The sequence below is a fragment of the Megalops cyprinoides genome, unplaced genomic scaffold (assembly GCF_013368585.1).
Source record: "Megalops cyprinoides isolate fMegCyp1 unplaced genomic scaffold, fMegCyp1.pri scaffold_79_arrow_ctg1, whole genome shotgun sequence".
NCBI lineage: Eukaryota > Metazoa > Chordata > Actinopteri > Elopiformes > Megalopidae > Megalops > Megalops cyprinoides.
In genome coordinates this window covers 29,424-37,500 of record NW_023494765.1, presented here as the reverse complement: position 1 = coordinate 37,500, position 8,077 = coordinate 29,424, and the positions used below count along the sequence as shown (strand labels likewise).

The following is an 8,077-nucleotide window of genomic DNA, read 5'->3' as shown; positions in this document are numbered from 1 at the left end:
ATGGGCCTTAAAGCTGACAATGGGGCCACCCTGGGAGATATAGAACAATTTCAGTTTGATACAGCTTTACAGGTACTTGATATTACACCGTCCCACACGGGCTTAGACTCACCTGCCACTTCTGGGGCATGCGGGGGAGTCCGGGCAGGGGGCGGCGAAGAGGTGGACCTGGTTCAGAAACGAGATAATCAAATCACTTTGCCGGAAAATGCTTCTGCAGCATCTGTTATTTTGGGAAAACAGAGTAATGTCAGTATACGTACAAATGACAGGATTTTGGTTTTATCGCCCACAGGCAGGTCTAGTTCAACCAGACAGACCGATGTCCAGTCTCCGGCACAGCACTTACCCCCGCGGGGTGAGCCTCTCTCTGAATCCGTGACTCTGGGGGAGGCACAGGACATGATGAAAGGGGCAAATAAAGGGCAAAATCCCATGAATCGACCCCAATCTGAGTCCTCCCCTCAAACCCTAAGAGACACGGCCTCGGAGAGAGAGCCTATTTTCTACCCCAGGGGTCACCCACGGTCAGATCGCAAACTCTATGACTGGCGCTTTATAGCAGAGAAGCCAATAATTTTCATTGGTGATTCAAATTTGAAAAGAATTCCCTCATTTAAGAACGAACAAATTCAAATTGATAGTTATCCAGGCGCCACATTCTACCACATTAATGGCGTGCTCAAAAACTGCCCAGTCTTCCAGTCCACGCAAAAAGTGATTTTTTCTTTGGGGATCAACAATAAAGATCAGGATCCTAGAAAAACAGCAATCAAACAGTTACAGCAATTACTTAACACAGCACAGAGAGTTTTTCCAAATGCAACGTTGTTTGTGCCTGTGATTATGTTTTCTCCCAACTTAACAGAGCTGCAGAAGTCTAACTTAACTATAATCAATAAATATGTTGCCACGTACTGCACACCTTTATTGGAGATACACAACAGTTCCTTCTTCACTACAGGTGATAACATTCACTGGACTCCAACCACGGCAAATAGGATATTTCAGCACTGGTGCCGGCAGTTAAACTTCTAGGGGGGGAGAAGCGGTCACGATCTCCCCAACGCTTGGAACACAGTAATGTGCTTAACCTATCACTTACTTTTCAGCTTTCCGAGGCACAGGTGGAAGTGTTGGAGAGAGGCCTAACTTTTATTCCTCTCCCCAACCAAGATATCCGGCGGGACCTCTGGAGGGACGTCCATGCTTTTCATAGAAGAATAAAATTGTTAGATTATTTTGGTTCAGATACACAGACAGAACAGACACCATTTATCCTCCCATCATATTGGGAGCCGGAAACTGCACAAGTGAACCCTGTTATCAGACAGTTAATACGGAAGGACTTAATAACAGCAAAGTCACATACCTATTCCATAGCCCGTACAGATAATCTCTCTACTGTACAGAGAGCAGCCATTAGGGAACTCTGTCAGAATAGAGAGATAATCATTAAACCTGCGGATAAGGGTTCAAAAATAGTCATTATGGATAAGCAACAATATCTATTGGAAGCAAACCGACAACTTTCCAATACTAAACATTATATGTCGGTTCCAGTATCTTTACAAACACAAACACAAAAAGAAATTCATACTATAATACAGGATTTGTACTACAAGAAATACATCAATCGTAAACAGCGCGATTTCTTGTTAGGTCCAAACACACCTAGAAACAGAATCTTCTATTTATTACCCAAGATCCACAAAGATCCGAGGACATGGACGGTCCCTGGAGAGGTCCCGCCGGGGCGCCCCATCGTATCGGACTGTGAGAGTGAATCATATAACATCGCACAGTATATTGATCACTACTTGAATCCTTTAGCGCATGGACATCCGAGTTACATCAAGGACACGTACGATTTCCTGCACAAGATTAAGAGCATAACGGTAACCCCTAACACATATCTGTTTACAATAGATGTGGATAGCCTATATACTAACATAGACACAGAGGCTGGGTTACAAGCGGTGAGTAACGTACTTGGTAGAAATCCGGATCCTGCGCGACCAGACGAACAATTACTTCAGCTTCTGCATATCAGCCTTACAAAAAATGATTTCATTTTTAATGACAAACATTACTTACAGATATCGGGAACGGCCATGGGTAAGAAGTTCGCCCCAGCCTACGCAGACATCTATATGGCCGAATGGGAAGCGGAGGCGTTGGCTAAATGCCCACTCTTGCCCGTGGCCTACTACCGATATCTGGATGATATTTTTGGTATCTGGCCTTACAGTTTGGAAGAATTTGGAGAATTTTTTCAGATATTGAATACGCACCATCCTTCAATAAAGTTGAAATATGAACTGGATTCAAAATCCGTGAACTTCTTAGACACCACGGTTTTCTTTACTGCGCAACAGTCGGCTAATAGCAAATTGGCCACGAAAGTTTATTTCAAAAGTACGGATACTCATGCCTTGCTACATAAACAGAGTTATCACCCTAAACATACATTTAAAGGCCTAGTTAAATCACAGATACTCAGATTTCATAGAATATGTACCTTCCAGGAGGATTTTGAAATCGCAACGACGACGCTGTTTAAAGCGCTGCGAGGCAGGGGGTACTCAAAGAGGCTATTAAGATATGCAAAAGCTGAAGTTTTAAAAGGCTTGGCCCAGGTGCAAAGGAAGGAAGAAACGAACATCATTCCCTTTATCACCACCTATTCGGAGTCCAATAAAACGTTGATTTCAAAAATTAGGAACAACTTTAGGAATGTGCAGAATCAATTACCGGCACTTCAGCCATATAGAATAATTGCGGCCTTCAGGAGGAACAAGAATTTAAAGGACCTGATGGTACGCTCAAGAGTACCGTCGAATAGAGATAACTCACAATTATGGGTCCGTAGATATTTTCAACACAGTTCTTATCTGGTAAATAAATACAGTGGGGAGGGAGCACCAGTCTGGAAAAGGATATCAATTACAGACAGAAGTGTGATTTACGCAATTACCTGCAACACCTGTGGCAAACTTTATATAGGAGAGACGCAGCATACCATAGCAACACGGCTAAAACAGCACTTATATAACATCCAAAGATTTCATCTACAGACTGAACTTACCAGTCATTTTCAAATTCATCCGGTTTCGGGTCTAAAAGTGTCGGGCTTGGAAAGTAATCCCGGGTGGTCCAATGGGGAGAGGAGAATGAGGGAAAGAGTGTGGATAATGAAGTTAAGAACAATTGCACCCTTGGGGCTTAATGAAAGGAGGGGGTAGGATGGGGAGGTGGGGCTCCTCCTGGTGGTGAAGTGGGGAGAGGGGGGATTAGCACTTTATATAGGGGGGGGCCAGGAGAGAGGCAACAATGAATTAATTTACCTTTGGTTTTTTTTGATGAATTGGTCACTAATCATGTGAATAAAGCCTTCTTTGTCTTTTCCTTATCTTATATATGTGTGTGTGAATTGGTTGATTTCATTATGCATGTCTTTTAAGCACTTATTTTTGACAGCAGCACTTGTATGGCCGCCTCTCGCCCTGGAGCCCGCATATAGATGAATTATTTATATAATTGTTTCCTCTTCCCTTGCTGCCACCCGGGGGAGGTACGGCCTTCCCATCCTGGCCTGACTCTGAACCCAATCTAGGCCCTGACCCCAACTCCAGCCCTAACCCCAACCCAAACTTAGATCTTGACCACACCTGTGGCCCCGACCCCAACCCTGACCCCAACCTGGTTTGGGGCCCTGACTCTAATCGAGGCCCTAACCCCAACCCTGACCCCAACCCTAACTGGGGCCCTGACAGCAGCAGCACCAACCCCAATTCTAATCCCAACCCTAACTAGGGCCCTGACCCTAATCTTGGCCCTAACCCCAACCCCAACCCTAACCCCAACCCTTACCCCAACCCTAACTGGGGCCCTGACTATCATGGCTCCGACCCTAAGGCCAACCCTAACCCTAATTGGGGCCCTAACCCTAATGCTAACCCCAACCCTAACTGGGGCCCTAACTCTAATCGGGGCCCTAATCCCAACCCTAACTGGGGCCCTAGCTGTTTTGGCCCTAATCCTACTGTGGACCCCAACCCTAATCTGGGCCCTGACCCTAACCGGGGCCCTAACCCCAACCCTGACCCCAACCTTAAATTGGGCCTGGACTGCAACCGTGGCCCTAACTCTAACCCTAAACTCCAGTTGGGACCCCAAGAACAGGTACAACCCCAAGGGAAGATACAATAGGCCAGAGCACTGAAGAGCTTTGTGCTCCTTTTTCTTAAAAACGATATAAAACAAAACACCCTAACCCTAACCCTAACCCTAACCCTAACCCTAACCCTAACCCTAACCCTAACCCTAACCCCACCTGCAGGCCCGTAGACTTAACTTCAGGACAGGGACCCCTAGGGACCGACATGCAGACATGCAGGCCCGGGGCCATGGTTGTACTTACCTCAGTCCACGCGCTTACACCGGGGTTGCCGGCTCCCAGCTCCTTGTCCAGTCCAGCGCCTCCTGTAGGACAGGTAGAAATTACAGACAATAATATGACAAACACATTGACATCAATTGCGAATGAGCACTTACCTGTAGTCACGCCGCTTGCGCTCCAGCCGAGTGTCCTGCAAAAAAGAAAAACAACAGTAGTAGTACAAGCAGACATCCATAACCCTGACCCCCTAATTTTGACTGAACCTGATAAGGATCGAACAAAGGAAAGGGAGGTTTACCAGGGGGCAGCAGGACCAATTTATTCACCGCTAATTTCTCCCGGGGCAGCTAACCTACAGAGGAGAAAAAGTAATGTTAGCACTTGCCCAGATGACATGATTGTGCCTTTTCCATCTCCTACCAGGTCCAATCCAGTTGAGGGGATCCAGGGTCAGCCTCCAGCTCCACTGATAGTCACGGTTGGGGAGCCCCTTCCTAGGTCACCTAACATGGGTGAGGGAGGTTACATGATGAAAGGGGCCAATAAAGGGAATAACCCCATGATAAAACCCCGTTCTGAGCCCTCACCTACCATAAAAACTGAGGTGACCCCGAAAGGGACCACTCTTTTTTATCCAAATGTTCATCCCAGAACAGATAAAAAGATCCAAGAGTGGCATTTTACAGCGAAGAAACCAATTATTTTCATTGGAGATTCAAATCTAAAACGGATCCCTTCTTTTACCAATAACTTAGTACAAATTGAAAGCTATCCTGGGGCTACGTTCTATCATATTAATGGTGTACTGAGAGGCTGCCCTGAATCCCCTGCAACACAGAAGGTAATACTTTCATTGGGCATAAATAATAAAGATCAAGACCCGAGAAAGACAGCGATTAAGCAGTTGCAGCAGCTACTCAAGACTACTGAAAAGGTTTTCCCGAATGCATCGGTGTTTGTACCTATTATCATGTTTTCTACAAATTTAACTGCAGTACAGAAAACTAACTTGACTTTAATCAACAAATATATTGCAACTTATTGCACACCTCTATTGGAAATTCATAGTAGTTCTTTTTTTACGACAGGAGATAATATTCATTGGACTCCGGCTACAGCTAACAAAATATGGAGTCACTGGTGCCGCCAGTTAAACTTATAGAGGGGGACACGCGGCACAGGCCTCCCCCCATTGTTGATCATTCCAATGTTTTAAATTTATCGCTTACCTTTCAGCTCACACAGGCCCAAGTTGAGCTGCTTGAAAAAGGACTCACCTTCATTCCACTCCCTAAGCAGGACGGACGCCGGGACCTCCAGAGGGACCTCCATGCCTACCACAGAAAAATCAAACTGTTGAGCCATTTTGATTATGAAATTGATAGAGAACACATACCGTTCACATCTCCATCTACCTGGGAACCGGAGATTACACAAGTAGATCCACACATAAAACAATTAATTCAAAGAGATAAAATAGTAATTAATGAACATACTCACCTTCATACCCGAGCAGACAATCTCACCCCTTCCCAGAGGCAAGCACTTAGTGACCTGAAAAGGAACAAAGATATTGTTATCAAGCCAGCAGATAAAGGTTCGAAAATTGTTATCATGGACAAACAGCAGTACCTATTAGAAGCCAATCGGCAATTATCTAATTCAAAACATTATATAGCCATATCAGAATCATTGCAATCAAGAACACAGAAAGAAATATGTAATATTGTACAGGATTTATATCATGAAAAGTACATCAATCAGAAACAGAGGAATTTTCTTATGGGACTAGATACACCTAGAAACAGAATATTTTACTTACTGCCAAAAATCCATAAAGAACCGGAGGCATGGACGGTCCCTTTTCAGGTCCCGCCTGGACGGCCAATTGTGTCCGATTGTGGGAGCGAGTCCTATAACATAGCACAATATATTGATTTTTATTTGAATCCCCTGTCTCATCAGCATGTAAGTTATTTAAAAGATACGTATGATTTCCTGGAGAGGATCAAACAGGTACAGGCACCTAGTAATGCTTACCTTTTTACTATAGATGTGGAAAGTCTGTACACTAACATTGACACGGAGGCGGGGCTGCAGGCGGTAAGAAATATATTTTCACGTAACCCGGACCCCTCCAGACCAGATGAACATCTCATCCGTTTATTACACATCAGCTTAACAAAGAATGATTTTATGTTTAATGACAAATTTTACCTGCAGATATCGGGAACAGCCATGGGTAAGAAGTTTGCACCGGCCTATGCAGACATCTATATGGCGGAATGGGAAACGGCGGCCTTGGCTAAGTGCCCCTTCTTGCCCATGGCCTATTACAGATATCTCGATGACATATTTGGAGTATGGACGCATAGTCTCCATGATTTTGAACAGTTTTTCCAGATCCTTAATACTCACCATCCTTCCATTAAATTGAAGTATACGTTGGAGCGGGAGTCGGTCAACTTCCTCGATACCACTGTTTTCTTCTCTTCTTCCACACACACAACCCATAGACAGTTACTAACCAAGGTTTATTTCAAGGACACAGACACACACGCATTATTACATAAACACAGTCACCATCCAAAACATACCTTCAAGGGACTGGTGAAGTCTCAAGTCCTCAGGTTTCATAAAATATGTTCCCTTCGGAGTGACTTTGAGGCGGCTACCACAACCTTGTTTTCAGTCCTGCGGCGGAGGGGGTACTCCAAAAGATTCCTAAGATATACAAAAACAGAGACTCTAAAAGAGTTAACGACGAAAAGGAATGAACATAACAATAAACTGGTTCCATTAATTGTCACTTTTACAGAATCAAATAAGACCTTGGCCACAAAAATTAAGCATAATTTTGTGGGCCTACAGAGAAATATTCCACAATTGCAATCTTTTAGGATGATTGCGGCCTATAGAAGGAACAAAAATCTGAAAGATATGCTGGTGCGTTCGGCAATTTCCTCTAAGCCCAAGTCTTGTAGCACATCGTATCAGGAGTATTTCTCACCCCTAACTTACATTACAAACAGATACAGCAACACTTCAGCACCAGTATGGAGGTCAATGTCTTTGAACTCAGAAAATTTGGTTTATCTAATTACTTGTAGCCTCTGTGGGAAATTATATGTTGGTGAAACTCGAGCTAGCCTGCTAACACGACTCAAACAACACGTGTACAACATAAAACGATATCACATACAGACAATACTCACCAGTCATTTCCAGTTACATCCCCTCTCTGGTCTGAGGATTTGTGGCCTGGAGGGGGACCCCACGTGGACCAGCGGACGGAGGAGGAGGGTGGAGCGTAGATGGATAATGCGGCTGGGAACGGTGGCACCTAGGGGACTTAATGAAAAGATAGGGTGAGGGGAGAGGGGGGTGGTTGTCTCCGGAGGGATACGAAAAAATAGGTTTTAATTAAGGCTTTGGTTTTAAAATAAGCACTTATAGTTATATTTATCATATTTATTATTTATTTAGATTTATTATATTTATTATTTTATTGATTGTTAAAATTATAGTGATTTAAGATTCTCCTTCATACTTACCTGGGCTTGGAAATGAAGTGGATCCTCTGACTTTTGATAGCACTTGAAGACCTAATAAAGAATGACACAGGATGAATTATTTAGTGTGTCTTTTATAATGTGGTGTGATTTGGTTTCTTAC

At 44.0% G+C, this 8,077-nt stretch overlaps 1 long non-coding RNA gene across 1 annotated transcript; it reads right to left on the bottom strand.

Moving 5' to 3' along the window:
- Positions 1-125: 125 nt before the first annotated feature.
- On the bottom strand, positions 126-1,431 carry LOC118772338. The gene is made up of 3 exons (XR_005004696.1): positions 1,373-1,431; positions 1,106-1,209; positions 126-168 (listed from the first exon to the last, which is right to left on the bottom strand). It is a non-coding gene; the product is annotated as an uncharacterized LOC118772338 (long non-coding RNA).
- Between the last annotated feature and the right edge of the window lie 6,646 nt (positions 1,432-8,077).